A 22,591-nucleotide genomic window follows, 5' to 3' on the forward strand; every position below is an offset into this window, starting at 1 on the left:
GTGGTCCCTGTCAGAACAAGAGGAAAGGAAGACCAATTGAAAAGGATGTTTGGCCCAGGTAGCAAATAGAACCCCCAGACATGAAGGTGTATTACAGGTAGCCAAAGGTTTTATCTGACCTAGAGCCAAAGCAAGGGGAAGTTCGACGACGGTGGGCTACACCAAAACTCAGGACTTTTGAAGAACTTGAGAGATTTTCTCCCCGAAGTGCCAGAGCGAAAGGTGCTACAGAAACACGAAGGGAGTCAGGGAAAGGAGTCTTTCAGGCAGAGCTGGACTCTACCTGCTCCCTGCAGGCTCCAGAGGATTTAGCCGGGAGACAGTTCTCCAGGATTTCCAGGTGCATGGGGGAGAGAAACCGTCCTAAATAGGAGGGATTTCACTAAGTTTGTGGAAAATGAAATGAAAAGATAAAAAAAATTTTGGTGCAAAACCCTTGAAATCTATTTGAAACGTTTTCATGATATGAATTTTCCATGAATTTCTTGAAGTATTTTTAAAATATTTTTACAAATATTATTCACTTCTTAAAATATGCATTGACTTGCGGGGCCAGTGCTGTGGCAGAGCGGGTTAAAGTCCCAGTCTGCAGTGTCGGCATCCCATATGGGAGAGACTTTGAGTCCTGGCTGATCCTCTTCCGATCCAGCTCTCTGCTATGACCTGGGAAAGCAGTAGAAGATGGTCCAAGTCCTTGGGCCCCTGCACCCACATGGAAGACCTGGAAGAAGCTCCTGGCTCCTGGCTCCAGATCAGTCCAGCTCCGCTCATTGCAGCTATCTGGGGAGTGAGCCAGAAGAAGGAAGACCTTTCTCTCTCTCTGCCTCTGGCTCTCTGTAACTCTGCCTTTCAAATAAATAAATAAATCTTTTTAAAAAATATATGCATTGACTTTACTATAAACCAAAAACATAAATATAATTTAAAAGTTGAAAAAAAGAAGTAACTTTGGACAGTTATATATTCTAAGGGAAAAGAGTACTCAATATTGTGCTCAACTTAGTGAATTTGTTATTCAGAAGGTATGGGTTCAAAATTCTGAAACTACGCGTAATCTAGAGTTGAGAAAGTAAGTACATATATTGTGAATAATGAGCACTAGTTACTTACTGAGAAGGGAATTACAAACAAGAAAGGAAAGAGATACAATGAAAGTTGAGAGTTGGAAATATCAACATAAATCCATGGTTTTCAATAGATAGACAAGTAGGTAGAGCTATGTGTATGAGTATACATATATATACTTCCTAGCTCTATTCACTGAGTGAAGAAACAATGACACTCCAATAATTATAGATGCCTGGTGCCAGGATCTTACTTTCTAAATATTCTCCATTAAAAAAAAGGAGATGGCTGATTATATGGGTGTGACAGAAAAAAGTACGAAGTGAACCTAGGACATCTTGTGGTGCTAGGAAGTAAGGAAGTGCTCAAATAATATAATAACACCATGAAATGACACAACCAACTTTGATGGCACACCTACATCTGGGACAATTTAAATAACAAGATAGAAATGATACTAATGGATTAAAACCCACAGATTAAAAACAAAATGCATGACCCCACAAATTAAAAATTGAATAAATAAATAAATGAAGGTGAGGGTAGCATAATACATGTAGAAGGAATGGTGAAAGTAGAAAGTCACCAATGCAAACATTGCAATTGTCATTGCTTCAAGGAAGTATCAATGGCTGCTAATATGACAAGAAATGTGATATTTACATAGACTCAAAATGTCTCTCCAAAAGATGCTTGTTAATTACAGTAAGAAATATGATAAATTCTCACTGGAAAAAGCTGGCAGATGTCACCTTAACTAAGTAACCAAAGTTACTGTCACCAGCAGCAAACCATAAACACCATGTGATGCCTGATACGATACAGAGAAGGTCATGGCATCACTTAAGTGGTAATCTTTCCCAAAATGCATAACCTGAACTTAATCATGAGGAAACTCAGACAAACCCAGAAAGGGAGGATATTCTACAAAACACCTGACCAGTGCGCTTACAAAGTGTCAAGATGGTGAAAGATGAAAGAAAAGTGAGACATTATCCAGTTTAAAAGAAGCTAAGGAGACAAGACAAGATGGGAATATGAATCATAAAAATGATATTGTCAGGGTACATAAGGAGAATCAAATGAAGTCTATAAGTCATTGAATAGTAATGTTAATTTCCCAGTTTGATCCTTGTAGTATGGTTTTGGAAGTTGACATTTGGAAGTTAGAGAGTATGTAAGAACTCTTTGTTCTATTGTGTTAAGTTCTACATTAACTCAAAGTGAAAAGTTTTAAAAAATGAATCAAGATTTATGTATCCGGGCCGATGCTGTGGCAGAGCGGGTAAAGCCTTTGCCTGCAGTGCCGGCATCCCATATGGGCGCCCGTTCGAGTCCTGGCTGTTCTACTTCTGAACCAGCTCTCTGCTATGACCTGGGAAAGCAGTAGAAGATGGCCCAAATACTTGGGCCCCTGCACCTGCGTGGGAGACCCAGAAAAGCTCCTGGCTCTGAATCAGCTCAGCTCCAGCTTTGCATCCATTTGGGGAGTGAACCAGCGGATGGAAGACTTCTCTCTTTTTCTCTCTGCCTCTCCCTCTCTGTACCTGTGCCTTTTATATAAATAAACATTTAAAAAAAAAAAACAGAAAGAACAATTTCTCAAAAAAATGTGTGGCCTGCACATAATAGAACTTTTCATATAATACTAATTTGCTAAATAGAGAATTCTCCTTCTATTAGCTAGAAACCCAACAACTGTCTTTGTGCGCATCTCACATATCAGTATCTTAATTAATTGATTGGATATGATTATTGTGAAAATTAAAAGCATTATTTTTTTTTGACAGGCAGAGTGGACAGTGAGAGAGAGAGAGAGAAAGGACTTCCTTTACCGTTGGTTCACCCCCCAATGGCCGCCGCGGTTGGCGCACTGCAGCCGGCGCACCACGCTGATCTGAAGCCTGGAGCCAGGTGCTTCTCCTGGTCTCCCATGCAGGTGCAGGGCTCAAGCACTTGGGCCATCCTCCACTGCACTCCTGGGCCACAGCAGAGAGCTGGACTGGAAGAGGAGCAACCGGAACAGAATCCAGCACCCCGACCTGGACTAGAACCCGGGGTGCCAGCGCTGCAGGTGGAGGATTAGCCTATTGAGCCGCGGCGCCGGCCGAAAGTGTTAATTTATATAAAGTATGTACAATAGTGCCTAGTACATGGTAAGAATAATAAAATAAATGGGCACACATGGGTGGAGGATCCTCTAACCCAAATGTATACAGAAGGGGAATAATTAAGAAAAAACATCCCAGAGCAAGTGATTCATAAGCTGAGATTTAACAGGCAGAAACATCAGCCTTTGCAAAGCCAGGAACTGAGTTACAGCACAGTGATGGGCAAAACCATAAGATTTTAATGAACAGAGCAAGGAGCAGTGAGAAATAACATTAAGGAGATAGGTGGATAGGGATCAGATGATTCAGGGGCATTAAGATGAGTTAAGGAGTTCGACTGTGGGAAGTCATGCCAAAATTGACGCAAGAGGGTTGCCTTCGTTTGCCCTTAGAGAGATATCCCAGGCAGCAGAGTGGAGATTTGTGGAGGAGACTCACTGAGGGCACATTGCGCCAAGATAGTCAGTTAGGAATCTTTCGTGGTAATCCAAGTAGAAGATGGTGGCAGGCTGGACAAAGAGAAGTGGACAGACTTGAAAGATATTTAGAAGGCCAAGTCAATTTGCTTTTCACTGAAATATGAATGCTATAGCAGGAGACTTTTAACAGTTTTACTACAATACAATAGACATACCATACAATTCACCCTCTTGAAGGTTACAATTCAGGGCTGGCATTGTGATGCAGCAGGTTAAGCATCCGCCTATGAGGCTGGCACCCCATGTGAGCGCTGGTTCAAGTCCCTGCTGCCCCACTTCTGATCCAGCTCCGTGCTAATGTGTCTCAGAAAGCAACCAAAGGGGGTCAAAGTGCTCCCCTGTCACCCGTGTGTGAGACTCAGCCGCAGTTCCAGGCTCCTGGCTTTGGCCTGGCCCAGTGGTAGCTGTTGCGGACATTTGGGGAATGAACCAGAAAATGGAAACGCTCTCTCTCTCTCTCTCTCTCTCTCTCTCAAGTCTGCCTTCCAAATTAATAATCTTTTCTTAAGTGTACAATTCAATACTTTTAGTATATTTGCAGAGGTGTGCATCCATCAGCACAATTTTAGAACATTTTTGTCATCCCAAAACAAAACCCCATACCCCTTAACAGTAACTCTGTATTTCAACAGAAATCCCCTGTCATCAGCACTTGGCAACTGCCAATCTCCTTTCTGTCTCTATGGGTTTGTCTGTTCTGGTTATTTCATATAAATACATAACACAATATGATTTTTTTTCTTACCATTTTGCTCCACAAACGCTCTCTCCCTCTCTCTCACTCTCTCCTTCTCTCTCTCCCTCCCTCCCTCCCTCTCTCTCCCTCTCCCTCTCCCTCTCTCTCTCTCCCTCTCCCTTTCTCTCTCTCCCTCTCTCTCTCTCTCTCCATTTCAAATAAATAAAAATTTTTAGGGTAGATATGGCCAAAGCAGACATGTCTGTGAAATAGTTTGCCTGTATGGCCCCTGGCTTCAGATCGGCCCAGCCCTGACCGTTGCAGCCATTTGGGTAGTGAACCAGCAGATGGATCTCACTCTCACTCTCACTCTTGCTCTGTAACTCTGCCTTTCAAATAAATAAATAAATCTTTAAAAACAAAAGATTGCTGGTCTGCACTTTCTAGAATTCATCTCTTCCCCTACAATATTTACCTGTTGTGTTTTGTCTCTAATATCGTCCATAGTCCTTAACCACGAGAAACACTCTCCTGGTGTCGGCTTCAGAAACACACACAACCTGGAATAAATTCTCCATGTCCTTCTTTGTGTCTCCCTATATACCACCGCCCCATTGACTCAAGGAACGCAAATGTCATTTCACAGACAACCCTTGCAGAGGCTCCTCAAAGTCTCCTTCCTGACATGAAGGGCAGCTCTACATGAAACCCAACCCAAAAGAAAAGAGGCAAATTTTGTTACTTAGTTTTATCCTCTGCCCTCTTCTCCGTTTCCTGAGGCCATGGCACAATTTTGTAAATGGGGTCAACTCTGATTGCTTTCAGGCACATGGGTCCAGGGTTGATTTTCTGAACTTGTTTTCAGCACAATGTGCATTCTCATTTCAAACAAAAAAACTCCATCATGCTTTCTTCACCTGCTCAAAGATGCAGCCCCGCCATCCCCATCTCCCTAAAAGCTTTCTGCAGCCCACTAAAAATACCCAATGTTGACAGATGCAAGCTATCAATACGGAGACTCCAGATCCCAGGGTGAGAAGTGGCCAGAGGCGAAGTCTTGATAAACAGCTCAAATTGGCTCTTACTCCACAGGTGACGCCTAGTTTATCTGGGTAATTGTAAAGGGCATTTTACAGCAAATCAATTAAATGAAAATCTTTTAAACCCTTTTTAAATGGGGGAGGGAGGGGAGGAGAGAGAGGGCCAACCTTTGTAAGCTAACAGGTGATTTTAATTGGAACCAGCAGCGTTATACCATGTTTTTGACCCATTCGGTAAAGGCAGAAAAAGAAATCAATAAATTTCCATCAGCATTTGCCCTCCTGGAGTCTTATAAGTAGAATGGAGACACGAACCCCAGTTAATGGCTTCATCAAGCACCTCACTGATTCTTTAACAGAATTAAATAGGTTGCAGGTCTCTAACCCCTGTCCTCCACCATTGAGATTTAAAGTGCCTGGCATGCTGGGTGCCGCTAGCTGACATGTCAGGTGCCATCCTTGGCTTCATACGCCCAGCTCCCCCGACCCTGACTCACAACAGAACCTCCTGCATCAGCCATGTCTCAGAGGTGTGAATCCACGTGCTGGCCGTTCTTTAAAGAGTAAAACACAGAAACTCTAAGTTTTACTCTTGGAAATAGATCCATAGAGAATCCTTGTGGCCTCACAGTCAGCCGGCTTGACTTCAGCCACCTGACAGTTGTGTAACCGTGGGCAAACTACTTAACTTTCCTAATATGCTGTTTTCACATCTTCATAAGGGAATAACGATACCAGTCCTTAGTTCATTGTGTTGTTGCATGTCTATATATGTGTATATATATATATATATGTATGTATATATATATATATATATTCCACGCAAAGATTAGAAGACAGTTAATAGCAGAAGTCATGAAAATGTCAGGGTGGGTATTGTGGTGCAGCTAGTTAGGTTGCTGACACTTGGGATGCCTACATCCTACATTAGAGTGCTGGGTGAGGGGCAGACGCTGTGGCTTAGTAGGCAAAGCTGTTGCCTATAGTGCCAGCATCCCACATGGACCCCTGTCTGGGTCCCAGCTGCTCCACTTATCAGCCAGCTCTCTGCTATGGCCTGGGAAAGCAGCAAAGGATGGTCCAAGTGCTTGGGCCCCTGCACCTGTGTGGGAGACCCAGATGATGCTCCTGGCTCCTGGCTCCTGGCTCCTGGCTCCTGGCTCCTGGCTCGTGGCTTCTGGCTTCAGATCAGTCCACCTCTGGCCGTTGCAGCTATTTGGAGAGTGAATCAGCAAATGGAAGAATCCTCTCTCTCTCTCTCTCTCTCTCTCTCTCTCTCTCTCTCTCTCTCTTTCTCTCTCCATCATCTCTCCCCCTCTCTAACTCTGCTTTTCAAAAATTAAATAAATCTTAAAAACAAAACAAAAAGAGTGGGTCAAGTCCTAGCTACTCCACCTCTGATCCAGTTCCCTGCTCCTGTGTCTGGTGAACAGCAGATGATGGCTCAAGTACTTGGGTCCCCACACCCACATGGGAGACCTGGATGAAGTTCTGGGTTCCTGGCTTTGGCCAGGCCTACCACCGGCTATTACTGGGATTTGGGGAGGGTAGATCTCTCTGTCTGTCTCTCTGTCTGTCTCTCTCTCTGTTTCTCCCCAACTCTGTCTCTGTCTCTCTGTCTCTCCCTTTCATCTGTCACTTTGTCTTTCAATTAAAAAAACTTTAAAATGATATCCAATAAATGAGAAGATATACCACGTTACTTATAATAAGAACCATGTAAGATAAAAATTAAACTGCATAATATTTGTCATCTATCAGATTGGCAAAAATCCCAAATTTTGGGGCACTTATATTATTGTTGGGGATTCAACAACAGTAGGAACACCCTTTTAGGATAGAACTTATAAATATCTAGAAAAATTGCATGTGCATTTATGTTTGACCCAGAAATCTCACTATGAATCCTTTCCAACATATGCTAGCAAAAATTCAAAATAACCTGCACATATGGTAAACCTCAGCAGCATTGTTTATTATTACAAACAACTAAAAACAATTGAAATGTCCATCACTGGCTATAGTTGAATAAATACGGTTATAGGCACACAATGGAGTACTCTGAAACCATAAAAAATAATGAGGTAGAACTGTACTCATAAATGCGAATGTACAGTGATATCCAGGATACCATAAGTGGAAAGAGAAAAAGGTGGAAAATATACAAGTACTTCAAAAAGTTCATGGAAAATGGAATTAAAAGATAATTTATCATGGTGCCAAATCATTTTGAAATCCATGCATGTATATATGAAATTTGTGTACCTTAAATAAAATTTTTTTTTGACAGGCAGAATTAGACAGTGAGAGAGAGCGACAGAGAGAAAGGTCTTCCTTCCGTTGGTTCACTCCCCAAACGGCCACTATAGCCAGCGCTGTGCCAATCCGAAGCCAGGAGCCAGGTGCTTCTCCTGGTCTCCCATGCGGGTGCAGGGCCCAAGCACTTGTGCCATCCTCCACTGCCTTCCCGGGCCACAGCAGAGAGCTAGACTGGAAGAGGAGCAACCGGGACAGAACCGGCACCCCAACGGGGACTAGAACCCGGAGTACCGGTGCCTCAGGCAGAGGATTAACCTAGTGAACCACGGTGCTGGCCACCCTAAATAAAATTTTAAAAAGGAAAGAAAAGAAATCCATGCTTTTTTTCATAATAAACATTTTTCCATGAACTTTTTTAAAAAAAGCTTTATGTATTTATTTGAAAGGCAGAGTTACAGAGAGGCAGAGGCAGAGATTCATTCCCCCAAATGCCACAATGGCCAGAGCTGGCCCAATCTGAAGCCAGGAGCCAGAAGCTTCCTCCAATCTCCCACACAGGTGCAGGGACCTAAGGACTTGGGCCATCTTCTACTGCTTTCCCAGGCCATGGCAAAGAGCTGGATGGGAAGTGGAGCAACAGCAATTTGAACCAGCGCCCATATGGGATGCTAGCACTGCAGGCAGTGGCTTTACCCTCTACGCCACAGCGCCAGCTCCTTCCATGAACTTTTGAAGACCCCTTAGATGCATGGATTTCAAATTTTTTGACACAAAAATAAATCTATGTTTTAATTCCATTTTCTATGAACTTTCTGAAATACCCCTGTGCATGTGTGTGTGTTTTGTGTGTGTGTGTGTGTGTGTAGATAGATATAATGCCACCTTTTGTGTAAAAGAGAGGAAACAGGTACAAATATTTTTTATATTTGCAGGGAGTTTTGGGGGCTGTTTTTGTTGTCTGTTGTAGCAAGACAAATCATCACAAAATTTGTGGCTTAAAACAACACAGTGCAATACATGTCACAGTTTTGTGGGAGGGTTGGCTGGAGGTTCATCCGCCAGTTGCTCCCTGTCTCACTCATGTGATAGTATTTGCAGCTATATGGACAAGGGCTGGGCTCAGCTGGGAAAGCCGTGAAGATCGGATCTTTCTCTCCACGTGGTCCTTTATCCTCAAGAAGGCTAACGCAGTCTTCCTCCCACCATGTAGGAAATGTTCTAAGGTGGAAAGAGTGGAGCTTCAGGGCCTACCTTGGCAGCTGCACAACCCTTCTGCCACATTCTGTTGGTCAAAGAACATCGCCAGGACATCTAGATTCTAGGGTTCAGCCTCCATCAAGTCATTTCTATCTAGTTTTAGTCTGCCAAAGTCCATCCCTTAGCCACAAATATTTGCAGCTCCTTCCACCAAGAAGCAGAGCTCTTGAATCTGGACTGGCCTTACGGTGTGTTTGGAATGATAGAATTCTGCGGGAGACCTGGGCTACAGCATCAGCCAGGTCTTGCCTTTTCCCTCTTGGAACCCTGCCTTTGCCATGTGAGGGTGCCTGGTCTGGGAGAATGCACATGGAAAGACAGCCATGCCAGACAGAACTCAGATGCCAGTCAACATGCCGACTCAGTACAGCTGCACGAGGTAACCCACATGAGACTAGATTAAAAAAAACTGACCAATCAACTCACAGAATCATGAGAAATAATAAACTGTGTTAAGCCACTCTATCCTGGCATAGCTTGTTCCACGACAGATAACTTCTTCGGAGGCTGTCAGCATCAGAAGCTGTTAAACTCCAAAGTCTGGCACTCAGGTCTCTAGGCGCCAAGAGTGAGTCACAAGTCTACTTCTGGATCAACTGGTTATGGCCGGGAGGTGAGCAGCTGAGTCACTTAGCGTGGCAGAGTCCGAGGAGTCACACAAGTTAACATCTGCTGTCACCCATACTGTGTCCCAAGGGGTTTACCATCTCAACTTTTTTTTTTTTTTTTTGACAGGCAGAGTGGACAGTGAGAGAGAGAGACAGAGAGAAAGGTCTTCCTTTTGACGTTGGTTCACCCTCCAATGGCCGCCGCGGCCGGCGCACCGCGCTGATCCGAAGCCAGGAGCCGGGTGCTTCTCCTGGTCTCCCATGCGGGTGCAGGGCCCAAGGACTTGGGCCATCCTCCACTGCCTTCCCGGGCCATAGCAGAGAGCTGCAAGAGGAGCGACTGGAACAGAATCCGGCGCCCCGACTGGGACTAGAACCCTGTGTGCCGGCGCCGCAAGGCAGAGGATTAGCCTGTTGAGCCACGGCGCCGGCCCCATCTCAACTTTAACCTTCAAAATCTCTGCCTTTTTCCCCACATCCACCCCAACACTGGTGATCATTCATCTTTTAGATACTAGCCATTCAGACAGGTATGAAAGGATATCTGTTTATGGTCTTATTTTGCATTCACCCAGTGATTAATGATGTTGAGCATTTTTTCTGATATACTTGTTGGCCGTTTGAGAAATGTCAATTCAGATCCTTTGCCCATTTTAAAATCAGGAGTCCTTATGCACTTTTGGTGGACATGTAAATTAGCACAATCATATGAAAAATTGCATGGAGGTTCCTCAAAGCACTAAAAATAAAACTACCATATGATCTAGTAAACCCACTTCTGGGTCTATATTCTAAGAACTTGAAATCAGTATGTTGAACAGACTCCTGCACTCCCATGTTCCTGAAGCATTTTCTGTAAGAGTCAAGATATGGAATCAACCAAAGTGTCCATCAACAGCTGAATGGATAAAGTGAATGTGCTATACATACACAACGGAATAGTATTCAGTCTTTTTTTTTTTTTTTTTTTTTTTGACAGGCAGAATGGACAGTGAGAGAGAGAGACAGAGAGAAAGGTCTTCCTTTACCATTGGTTCACCCCACCAATGGCCGCTGCGGCTGGTGCGCTGCGGCCGGCGCACCGCACTGATCCAGAGCCAGGAGCCAGGTGCTTCTCCTGGTCTCCTATGGGGTGCAGGGCCCAAGCACTTGGGCCATCCTCCACTGCACTCCCGGGCCACAGCAGAGAGCTGGACTAGAAGAGGAGCAACCGGGACAGAATCTGGTGCCCCGACTGGGACTAGAACCCGGGGTGCCGGGCATCGCAGGTAGAGGATTAGCCTATTGAGCCGCGGCACCGGCCAGTATTCAATCTTTTTAAAAGAGAGAGAGAGAGAGAGGGAGAGAGAGAGAGAGAGAGAAGGTGCTGGGGCTGTGGCGCAATGGGTTAATGCCCTGGCCTGAAGCGCCAGCATCGCATATGGGCACCAGCTCAAGACCTGGCTGCTCCACTTCCAATCCAGCTCTCTGCTATGGCCTGGGAAAGCAGTAGAATATGGCCCAAGTCTTTGGGCCCCTGCACCCACGTGGGAGACCGGGAAGAAGCTCCTGTCTCCTGGCTTCAGATTGGCGCAGCTCCGGCCGTTGCGGCCACTTGGGGAGTGAACCATTGGATGGAAAATCTCTCTCTCTCTCTCTCTGCCTCTCCTCTCTCTGTGTAACTCTGACTTTTAAATAAATAAATAAATCTTTTAAAAATTTTTTTAAAAAAGGAAATTCTGTCATTCACGCCAACATTAACAACCCTGGGGGACTTTATGCTAAGTGAAGTAAGCCAGGTAAGAAATTGAAATAAAAAAAAATTAACAAATTTGAAGTGTGATGCTAAGGTGCTGCTTGGGATGCCACATTTCATATCAGAGTACCTGAGTTCAAGACCTGGCTCTGACTCCAATCTTAGTTTCCATTAAAGCTCATCCTGGCAGGCAGCAAGTGATGGCTCAAACAGCTGGGCCTCTGCCACCCATGGGGGAGACCCAGGTTGAGTTCCTGGCCCCTGACTTTGGGCATTTCAGGAGTGAAGCACTAGATGGGTGATCTTTCTGTCTGTCTTGCCTCTCTGTCTCACTCTCTGCCTTCAAATAAATAAACAAAAATTATTTGCAAAAATCAACTAATTATTTAATTAATTAAAAAAAAAAAAAAAAAAAAAGCCCGGCCGGCACCGTGGCTTAACAGGCTAATCATCCGGCTTGTGGCACCGGCACACCAGGTTCTAGTCCCGGTTGGGGCGCCGGATTCTATCCCGGTTGCCCCTCTTCCAGGCCAGCTCTCTGCTATGGCCTGGGAAGGCAGTGGAGGATGGCCCAAGTCCTTGGGCCCTGCACCCGCATGGGAGACCAGGAGAAGCACCTGGCTCCTGGCTTCGGATTAACGCAATGCACCAGCTGCAGCGGCCATTGGAGGGTGAACCAACAGCAAAGGACGATCTTTCTCTCTGTCTCTCTCTCTCACTATCCACTCTGCCTGTCAAAAATAAATAAATAAATAAAATTTAAAAAAAGAACTTTAAAAAAAAAAAAAACAGCCCTGGTAGGATGCTTCTCCTTTGCTGTTTCCCTTTAGCACGACTGAAAAATCCTGAGGCCAAAAATGTTTACCAAAATCTCAAAGAGCGAAAGAGTTCTAAATAATACAGAAAGGATGCAATCAATCCTTGAGCTGGCACGGCTCGTGGTGTGTGTTAGCCAGGATGCGAGGAATCCTGGTGGTCTTCCCCTCTGGTCACTGAGGGCTATTTTGTCCCTGTTGCTGTCCAGCAGCAGGTCAGAATCCCGACCACACAGCACACACGTCTGTAGAACATGGTCGGCTCTGGGAACATCCCATTGACCCATTCCACGAGAGGCAGTTTTATGTGGGGAGACAGTGCTGCATAGTGTTTAATACGATGTACTAAAGAGTCAGACAGATCAGCCTCCTTGTTTGTAAAATAGGCATACAATGTAGCCTAACTTGGAGGAGTACAGAGAAGGATTAAATGAAAGCAAGCATGTGTAGGATTTAGCAAATTTGGCACGTAGTAAGTTCTGGAAAAATCTCAACAGCGTTGAGCCCAGGAACACGGCTCCTTTAACTTTGAACCCTCAGAATCTATCATACTGCCTGGCTTCTGTTAGGGGTTCAATACATGCTCACGGACTGAGTCACCGTATCAGGGGTGAGGGAGCATGAGGACTCCCGGCAATAAAGTCATTTGCCCAAGGTCACCAAGCCACATAGCCACTTGAAAGCAGAGCTTATAAATCTCTACGGTGTGGGGTGCCCTTTAAGTCTCTTGCTTCCTAAGTGTTTAGATTGTACCTGACTGAGCATAAGTCTTAGGGAGAAAGATTCAATCAAAGTTCCAAGTCTGATTCTATTCCAGCCAGAGCTGAGTGAGTGTCTGTCTCTCTTTTTCCCTGGGCCTGTCACAATCTCAACAAATAGGCTTTTAAATTAAGTAGTGATTTGGAATGTAAGTGAGTGCATTTAAGATGATAAGAGACAGAGAGATCCTAATGGCTGAAATATTTGTCATATCACAAGTAAACGGAGTGTTTCAGGGAGTCACTAATATAACTAATTTTTTCCAAATCCTCCTCTGCTCGGTGTGAGAAGATGAGGTCAGTGCAGGTTGAGCCAGCCCGGAGTGAGCAGCTGTTGGGAGACTGAAGAGAATACTGATGGACGGCTGAGGCGCCCGGACTGTTTTCTTCAGGAAACCAGAGCCCAATTGTTCAAATTAAGCTGCGGCTGCCCGACAACCGCAGCGGGTGGCTGCAGATGAAAAGCTGGGGAGATGATTGTACAGCCCCAACTGCCTCCCCCAGAGAGCAGAGAGTGCTGATAGTCCAGGCTTGGCCCCTGTGCTGGGGGCTCTGCGGAGGAGTAAGGAAAGAATCTGATGCAATGCCCCTACCCACCCCCATTCTTGAATCTCCACTGCAGCAAATGCAAACCCTGTTAGTCAAACTTCCTCTTGAATACTCCCAGGGCCTGGAGTCTCACTACCTCCACGGCTGCCCATTTTGATCAACTTAGCAGAGCCCAGAGGCATCCTCTGTTGCAGCCACATGGACGTTCTTGTGCTAACAGGGAAAACCAAAGCCGCACCATGTGTGAGCATTCTGCAACAAATGTCCAGACGGACAGCCCTGCTCAGTTCAGCTTGGTGCATTGAGTGTTTAGGTTTAGAACCAAAAGCCTGAGTTCAAGTCTTGACCTCACCAACAAATCTGCTGCAATGTCCTCAGGTAGGCGCAATACCTGCTGAGACTCTCTCTCGATTTGTAAAAATGGGCGTGGCATCTGCTCCATGGCCTTTCACTTTGGCAAGGATTGATGAAAAGGAAGAAATGGCCGGCGCCGTGGCTTAACAGGCTAATCCTCCGCCTTGCGGCGCTGGCACACCAGGTTCTAGTCCCGGTCGGGGCATCAGATTCTATCCCGGATGCCCCTCTTCCAGGCCAGCTCTCTGCTGTGGCCCAGGAAGGCAGTGGAGGATGGCCCAAGTGCTTGGGTGCTGCACCCGCATGGGAGTCCAGGAGAAGCACCTGGCTCCTGGCTTTGGATCAGCACGATGCGCCTGCCAGCCGCAGCGGCCATTGGAGGGTGAACCAACGGCAAAAAGGAAGACCTTTCTCTCTGTCTCTCTCTCTCACTATCCACTCTGCCTGTCAAAAAAATAAATAAATAAATAAATAAATAAATAAATAAAAGAAAACACGCATGTGTAGTGGTTTAAAAAAAAAAAGGAAGAAATGATCATTTTGCCTCAAGCGCACATAAATCAAAATAAAATGCATTCATTTCTTCCTTTAAAATAACATTTAAAAAGATTTATTTATTTGAAAGGGAGATCTCCCATCCTCTGGTTCATATTCCAAATGCCCAGGGTCTGGGCCAGGCTGAAGCCAGGAGCCAGGAACTCCATCCAAGTTTCCCATGTGGGTGGCAGGGACTCAACTACTTGAGCCATCACCTGCTGCTTCCCAGGAGGCACGTTAGCAGGAAGCTGGATCAGAAGCAAAGCAGCCAGGACTACTCAGTGGAGCAGCCATCTACATTCTGATATGGGATGTGGGTGTCCTAAGCCACAGCTTAAGCCACTTAGGCACAACATCCTTTCCAAAAATGCATTTATTTCTGAGAACAATGAACACCACGAATTCAGTAGAAGTGTTAGGACAATTGGTGTTGGCATCAGTGCATTTACATACTAGGGTACTTCAAAAGGCTGGCAGAAAGGTGGAATTGAAAGATGAACTTGTGGGGTTGGCGTTGTGGTGCAGCAGGTTAAGCCACCCTCTGTGATGCCAGCATCCCGTATGGGCACCGGTTGGACTCTGGGCTGCTCCATTTCCAATCCAGCTCCCTGCTAATGTGCCTGGAAAAGCAGTGGAATATGGCTGAAGTGCTTGAGCCCCTGTACCCATGTGAGAGACCTGGATGGAGTCTGAGACTCCTGACTTCAGTCTGTCCCAGACCTGGGCCTTTGCAGCCATTTGGGGAGTGAGCCACTGGATGGAAGCTCTCTCTCTCAGGGCCGGCGCTGTGGCACAGTAGGTTAATCCTCCACCTGCGGTGCCAGTGTCCCATATGGGTGCAGGTTCTAGTCCCAGTTGCTCCTCTTCCAGTCCAGCTCACTGCTGTGGCCTGGGAAAGCAGTGGAGGATGGCCCAAGTCTTGGGCCCCTGCACCTACGTGGGAGACCAGGAGGAAGCACCTGGCTCCTGGCTTCGGATCGGCGCAGCTCCGGGTGTTGCAGCCATTTGGGGAGTGAACCAGCGGATGGAAGACCTTTCTCTCTGTCTTTCCCTCTCACTGTCTGTAACTCTACCTCTCCAATAAATAAATAAAATATTTTTTTAAAAAAGATCTCTCTCTCAAATAAGTAAATAAATCTTTATAAAAAATTATCAAGAGGCAGCATTTGCTGCAGAGGTTAACTCTCTGCTTGGGACACCCACATGGCTTTTTGGAGTGCCTGGGTTCAAATCCCAGCTCTGCTTTCAGAGTCCAGTTTTCTGCTCATGCACACACTGGGATGCGGTAGGTGATGGCCCACGAAGCTGAATCAATGCCACCCCCCTGGGAGACCCAGATGGAGTTCTAGACTCCTGGATTTGGCCCTACTGTTCCAGATATTTGGGGAGTGAACCAGTGGATGGAATATCTCCCTGCCTTTCAAATTAAACAAAGAAAGAAAAAAAGAAAAGACAGAAATGAAAAATTTTAAATGATTAAGATAGAAAACTTTATCTTATATGTATTTTCTCACAACCAAAAATTTTTTAAATCTTAAAAAAACTTTGCAAGGATTTACATAAATATTAGTTGTTACTGCCACTATTAATACTATTACATACTTGGTCTTTTTTTTAATGCAAGTATGCTTCCAAAAGTTCCTGGGAAAATAGAATTAGAAGATTTTTTTTTTAAGTGCTTAGGTTGCTGCCACCCCTATGGAAAACCCAGATGGAGTTCCTGTCTCCTGTCTTCAGCCTGGCCCAGCCCTGGTTGCAGCCATCTGGGGAGTGAACCAGTGGATGGAAGATCTTTCTCTCTTCTCTGTCTCTCCTTCTCTATTACTCTGCCTTTCAAATAAATAAATGAATCTTGATCTTGAACAAAGATAATTAATTTGGTGCAGAAAAATTTGAAATCCATGTATATTAAAAATCAGAAAAATGTAATAGAAATGGGGCTGGTCTTGTATCATAGTGGGTTAAGCTGCTGCCTGAGGTGCCGGCATCCCATATGGGCAACAGTTAGAGTCCCGGCTGCTCTGCTTCCAATCCAGCTTCCTGCTAAAGCACCTGGGAAAGCAGTGGAGCATGGCTCATGTCCTTGGGTCCCTGTACCCACTGGGAGACCCGTGAAGCTTCTTTGACCTGGACTAGCCCTGAGAAGTGATTTCATACTTTCAGAGCTGAAGACTTTGTAACCTCCCAAGTCATGCATTAAGTTTTTAACCAGTTTCATTGATTGCAATAAAAGCTTTCCAGATAGCAGTTCAGGGTCCAATTACAAATAGAGTCCATGGTCTGTTAGTGATACAATGTCAGCAGTCCATATCAGAGCGCTGGTTTGAGTTCCAGCTGCTTCACTTTTTTTTTTTTTTTTGAGATTTATTTATTTATTTGAAAGTCAGTTACACAGAGAGGAGCGGCAGAGAGAGAGAGGTCTTCCATCTGATGTTCACTCCCCAGTCAGCTGCAACAGCCGCAGCTGCGCCAATCTGAAGCCAGAAGCTTCTTCCTGGTCTCCCACGTGGGTGTAGGGGCCCAAGGACTTGGGCCATCTTCCACTCTTTCCCAGGACATAGCAGAGAGCTGGATCAGAAGTGGAGCAACCGGGACTCGAACTGGCACCCATATGGGATGCCGGGTGCTTCACGCCAGGGCATTAACCTGCTGTACCACAGCACCGGCCCCCAACTGCTTCACTTCTGATCCAGCTCCCTGTTAATGTGTCAGGGAAGGCAGCAGAAAATGGCCTGAGTACTTGTGCCCCTGCCACCAGTGTGGGAGACCTGGATGGATCTCCAGGTTCCTGGCTTCAGCCTGAACCAGCCTCAGCTGTTGCAGTCATTTGGAGAGTGAACCAGCAGATGGAGGATCTCCCCCCACCCCTGCCCCCATTATTATGTCTTTCAAATAAATAAATAAATAAATAAGCAAACAAATAAATAAATAAATCTTAAACGAACAAACAAACAAAAACCAGAAACCACACCAGGGGTTTCCCTGGAGAGAATCTCCTGGTTAAATAGGTACTGGTGAAATGAGAAAGCTGAAAGGGGACACTGAAATGACACAGTAGTTTCAGGAAGCAGTCTCCGGCTCTAAGGCTGGAGCATAAAGGGAAGAGGAGAGGTGGGTTTTGAGGAGGGGGCTTGCTCGGTTGCTCCTAGCACCTCAGGAGCTTGCAGGAGGGCGTGGGGGAAGCTGGCATTCAGAGCTGTGAGGCGGCGGTGGCACCTATGCTGCCGACCTGTGAAGGAACACCATGGTGCTTAGTCTGGGTGAGCTGGGGAAAAGCTGGAGACCAGAACCACTCCCCATCTTCAGGGTGGAGGCCACTGCTACATGCTGACAGCAAAGAAGCAGGTGCAATCCCTTATCCTTCCCACTGCCTTCCAGGCTCTCTCGGATGTCCCCAACAGGGGAACTGAACAGCGATCCAAGTGGCAAGGAGAAATGCAATTTTCACAGTCCCAGGTCAACTTCAAAGAAGGGGTCTGGAGTTAGGGACAATCATTTCCTCAGGGCGCAATGGCCCCAAACTGTTTCCTGTATTTCACATCCCTCATGGATATCAGTTCTGACCTCTAGAATAACAGTGAATAGACTCACACCTTCGCTATTCAGAAATAACGATCCCAATCTCCTCATGCTCTCTTGTGTCCAACTTATCAGAGCCTTTTCCCATGTCTCCACTGTAGGCACCTTAGGATAGGGAGTCTTACATGACTAATTTTTGGGCCCCTCTGGAGCCAGTGCGATGCTTTTTATGATACCGAGTGCTGTCTCAGGACCCATCTGAATTGTCAGGTTGCTCTAAGCATTAGGAAGTTTGTCTTTGTATTGGGCCCAAATCAGCCTTTCTTCAAAAGCATGTGGCCTGTCAAATTCAGCCATATGAACTTGACACGGCCACTCATGCACCTAAGTCTCAATTTCTCAGGAATCCCCCGAATGAGAATTCTCAATCCCACACTCAAGGGAGTGAGCGGAGAGGGGAAGTTAGAGGGGTGTGGTAGGGTGTCCCTATCTGCTGGTCTTTCCTCCCTGGATCTCATCACATTCTGGAGAGCTAGCCAAGGGGATCCTTTGTAACCATGGTGAGATCTAGGAGGGGATCCGTCTTGGGAAGTTACAGGGACAGAACCTTGTCTGGAACTCTTCAGGATAGAGTTGCTCTAGTGTGAAGGTTAACCAGATGGAATTTTGGAGTTGGAACATCCAAAAATCCCAGCCACATCATGTCTTCTGAGATCTTGGTGAGCAACTGGACCTCACTTTATTCAGTTGAAAATTTTTAATTTTTAAATTTTTTTTTTTTTTTTTGGACAGGCACAGTGGACAGTGAGAGAGAGAGAAACAGAGAGAAAGGTCTTCCTTTTGCCGTTGGTTCACCCTCCAATGGCCGCCGCGGTAGCGCGCTGCGGCCATCGCACCGCGCTGATCCGATGGCAGAAGCCAGGTGCTTCTCCTGGTCTCCCATGGGGTGCAGGGCCCAAGCACTTGGGCCATCCTCCACTGCACTCCCTGGCCACAGCAGAGAGCTGGCCTGGAAGAGGGGCAACCGGGACAGGATTGGTGCCCCGACCGGGACTAAAACTTGGTGTGCCGGCGCCGCCAGGCAGAGGATTAGCCTAGTGAGCCGCGGCGCCGGCCTAAATTTTTTATTTGACAGGTAGAGTCATAGACAGTGAAAGAGAGATAGACAGAGAGAAAGGTCTTCCTTCCATAGGTTCACTCCCCAAATGGTCGATCCAAAGCCAGGAGCCAGGTGCTTCTTCCTGGTCTCCCATGCGGGTGCAGGAAGCCAAACACCTGGGCCATCCTCCACTGCCCTCCCAGGCCACAGCAGAGAGAGGAACAACCGGGACTAGAACTCGGTACCCATATGGGATGCCGGCGCCACAGGCAGAGGACTATCCAAGTGAGCCATGGCGCCGGCCCTATTCAACTGAAAATTATAGTTAATAATGGCACTAACCTCAGAGGTTGTTACTATTCGTGGCAAATGACAATTCTCAATATGAACTGTTTCTGAGCACTATTTGCTTGGCATTGTACTAAGTGTCATTTGCTACAATGTCACTTAAATCTTTACTCATCTTGGAGTAGATGTCTGGCATAGCAGTTAAAACATTGCTTGGAACATACACATCTTATATCAGAGTGTCTGAGTTCAAGTCTTGCTTCTGCTCCTGATTCCAGCTTCCTGCCAATGCACTCTCCGGGAAGCAGCAGGTGATGCTCAAGTAGTTGGATCCCTACCACCATGTGGGAGAACTGGATTGAGTTGTCAGCTCCTGGCTTCAACCTCACTCAGTCCTGATTGTTGTGGATTTTGAGGAATGAGTCAGTGGATGGAAGATCTCTATTGTGCACACCTGTTTCTCTACCCCTTTAAAATTAATTAAATGTTTACATGTCTGTGAGTTGTGTGTCTATCATCCCCTCTCATCCTTTATAAGTGAAAAAACTGAAAGAGAAATGGCCACAAAGCCAAAGGTGGGCACAGCTAAATGTTTTGAGTTCAGGGCTCAGGAGTGGTACCGCCCCCTAGAGGACACATGGGAAATTTGTGGGAACATTTTTGGTTGTCTCCTTGATTGGAGGGCATCACTGGCCTTTGGTGATAAAGAGGAATGCTGGATATTTTGCATTAAACAAGTCAGTCCTGCACATCAAAGAAATTTTCACTTCTCAAGTGATTTCTGAATGTTTTCCATTCACGTAGCTTTAAAAACTTCATAATTAACATGTACAAAAAGAACATGAAGTACTTTTTGCACCATTAAAAAATATTTTCCACAAGGCAAGTACCATCTAAAATAAGAAGTGAATGTACTTTGTTTCATTTGGGACTTTGCCAGGATTTATTCATGGTTAAAAACACACACACACACATCCTGACAGCCCTTCTAGTGATTTCTTTTTCTTTCTTTCTTTCTTTCTTTCTTTCTTTCTTTCTTTCTTTCTTCCTTTCTTTCTTTCTTCCTTCCTTCCTTCCTTCCTTCCTTCCTTCCTTCCTTCCTTCCTTCCTTCCTTTCTTTTCTTTTCTTTTCTTTTCTTTCCTTTCTTTCCTCCTGCCTGCCTTTCTCTCTCTCTCTCTCTCTCTCTCTTTTTCTTTCTAATTTATTTTATTTGAAAGGCAGAGTTACAGAGAGGCAGAGACAGAGAGATGTCAGATGGCCAAAACTGTTGGAGCTGCACTGATCCAAAGCCAGGAGCCAGGAGCGTCTTCCAGGTCCCCAACACAGGTGCAGGGGCCCAAGGACTTGAGCCATCTTCCATTGCTTTCCCAGGCTGTAGCAAAGAGCTGGATCGGAAGTGGAGCAGCCAGGACTAGAACCGGCACCCACATGGGATGCTGGCACTGCAGGCTGCGACTTTCCCCATTACGCCACAGCGCTAGCCCCTCCAGTGATTTCTTAGCCACCAAAGCAACACATCAGCCTAAATCCCTCTGCTTCTGTATTACTCTGTGGGAGCAAAAATTTCAGTAGCTCTGTACCTCTTCCAGTTCAGCTGAACTTGAGTGCTTATCTTCTGAAACACACATTATTTTGTTGCAAATTGTTTTTCTTGAATTCCCCTGAAGATTTTAGAAGGTTATCTGAAAAGTCTTGGAAATTATTACACACTACCTATGATAGTAAAGTGAATGCTACAAAATGTTAATAAAAAGGAGATTTGAGCTCTAAGAGTCTGTGTGGCAGTTAATGTTAATGTTCAGCTTGACTGGGTCCTGGGATGCCCAGAACTTGGCCTAACATTTCTGGATCTGTCTATGAGGATGTTTTCAGGTAACATCAGCATTTGGATCAGTGGACCCCACAAGGCAGATGGCCCTCCCCGATGTGAGTGGCTATCATCCAATCCCCACTGAGAGCCAGAGGAGAACAAAAGCCAAGAGGGAAGAATTCCATGGGGATGATGCAGTGGCATAGTAGGCTAAGCCTCTACCTGAGGTGCCGGCATCCTTTGTGGGCGCCGGTTTGTGTCCTAGCTGCTCCTCTATCGAAACAGCTCTCTGTTTATGGCTTGGGAAAGCAGTCAAAGATGGCCCAAGGACCCCATACCCACGTGGGAGACCTGGAAGAAGCTCCTGGCTCCTGGCTTTGGATCAGCCCAGCTTTGGCTGTTGCAGCCATTTGGGGAGCAAACCAACAGATGGAAGACCTTTCTCTCTGTAACTCTACCTCTCAAATAAATAAAAAAGTAAAATAAAATAAAAATAAATAAAATAAGGGAGAGAGAGAGAGGGAAGAATTCCAGCCCTTTCTCTGTTGTACTTCTTGAGCTGGAATGTCTTTCCTTCCTTGCTCTCAGGCTGGGAGTCACACCATTGGCTTCTCCAATTCTCAGGCCTCTGAAGTGAATTACATCACCAGCTTTCCTGGCTCTCCAACTTGTAGACTGCACAGTATGAAACTTCTCAGGCCCATTGTCCTATGAGACCATTCCTAATGAACCTCTGTATACTCATTTATCTGTATGTCCTATTGGTCTGGTTCTTTGGAGAAACTGATTGATGCCGGTTGCCTGACGGTATATACTTTGTAAAACTTTGTAGGATTTGCCTAATCAGGTTTTCACCTGGACTCACAGCCTAGGATGGGCAAGATTGTTGCTGTGTTCATCTCTAGGCCACACTTCTGTTCCAATGTAAGCCTGCCTGACTTTACTCAATGATTATACACCAGATGTCCACTGCACAAAAAGAGCAGAGATGTTATTATCCCTTTGTTTATAGATAAGTCTTTGAGAAGTGATGGCTGTGGTAGAAACTCCTGCAAGGGAAAAACTTGCTGAGGGTTGCACAACTGGGCAATGGGGTACCCAAACCCCAGAACTCTGCTCTATCACCCCCAGAAGGGCAATGCTTGGAGGACATATGAAAATTAAGACACAATCCCTGGCCCCTGGGGTCTCACTGTTTAGGTGGAGAGAGTCAGGCACTCAGGCATCTCCAAAATGTTTGCAAGTGCAAAGTGTACCAGGAACACTGAGAAGGGGAATCACCAACTTTGCCTAGGAGAGTTCTAGAGAGAGCATATTTCAGCTGGCTTTGATAAGTGAGTAGATCAACCAAGTGGAGGAGGAGGAAGCTATTCCAGGCCCACAAGTCCCATCCTGAGGACTTCGCATTCTCTGCCCTCCCATTGACATTTTCCCTAGGCCATCGCTAACACTCACCTCTTACTATTTCCATTTTGGTAATTTCCTTCAAATAGCAAGCTTCTGTGTTTACACACAAGCATTGGTTCTATTCATCCTGGTGTTGGCTGGCAGCTTTGTCATGGATAGGTTGCTACTCATACCCCACAAATTTACCTGGGTAATCTACAAAGTGTGAGCCTTCCTCAATCAGA

The sequence above is a fragment of the Lepus europaeus genome, chromosome 7 (assembly GCF_033115175.1).
Source record: "Lepus europaeus isolate LE1 chromosome 7, mLepTim1.pri, whole genome shotgun sequence".
Lineage (NCBI taxonomy): Eukaryota > Metazoa > Chordata > Mammalia > Lagomorpha > Leporidae > Lepus > Lepus europaeus.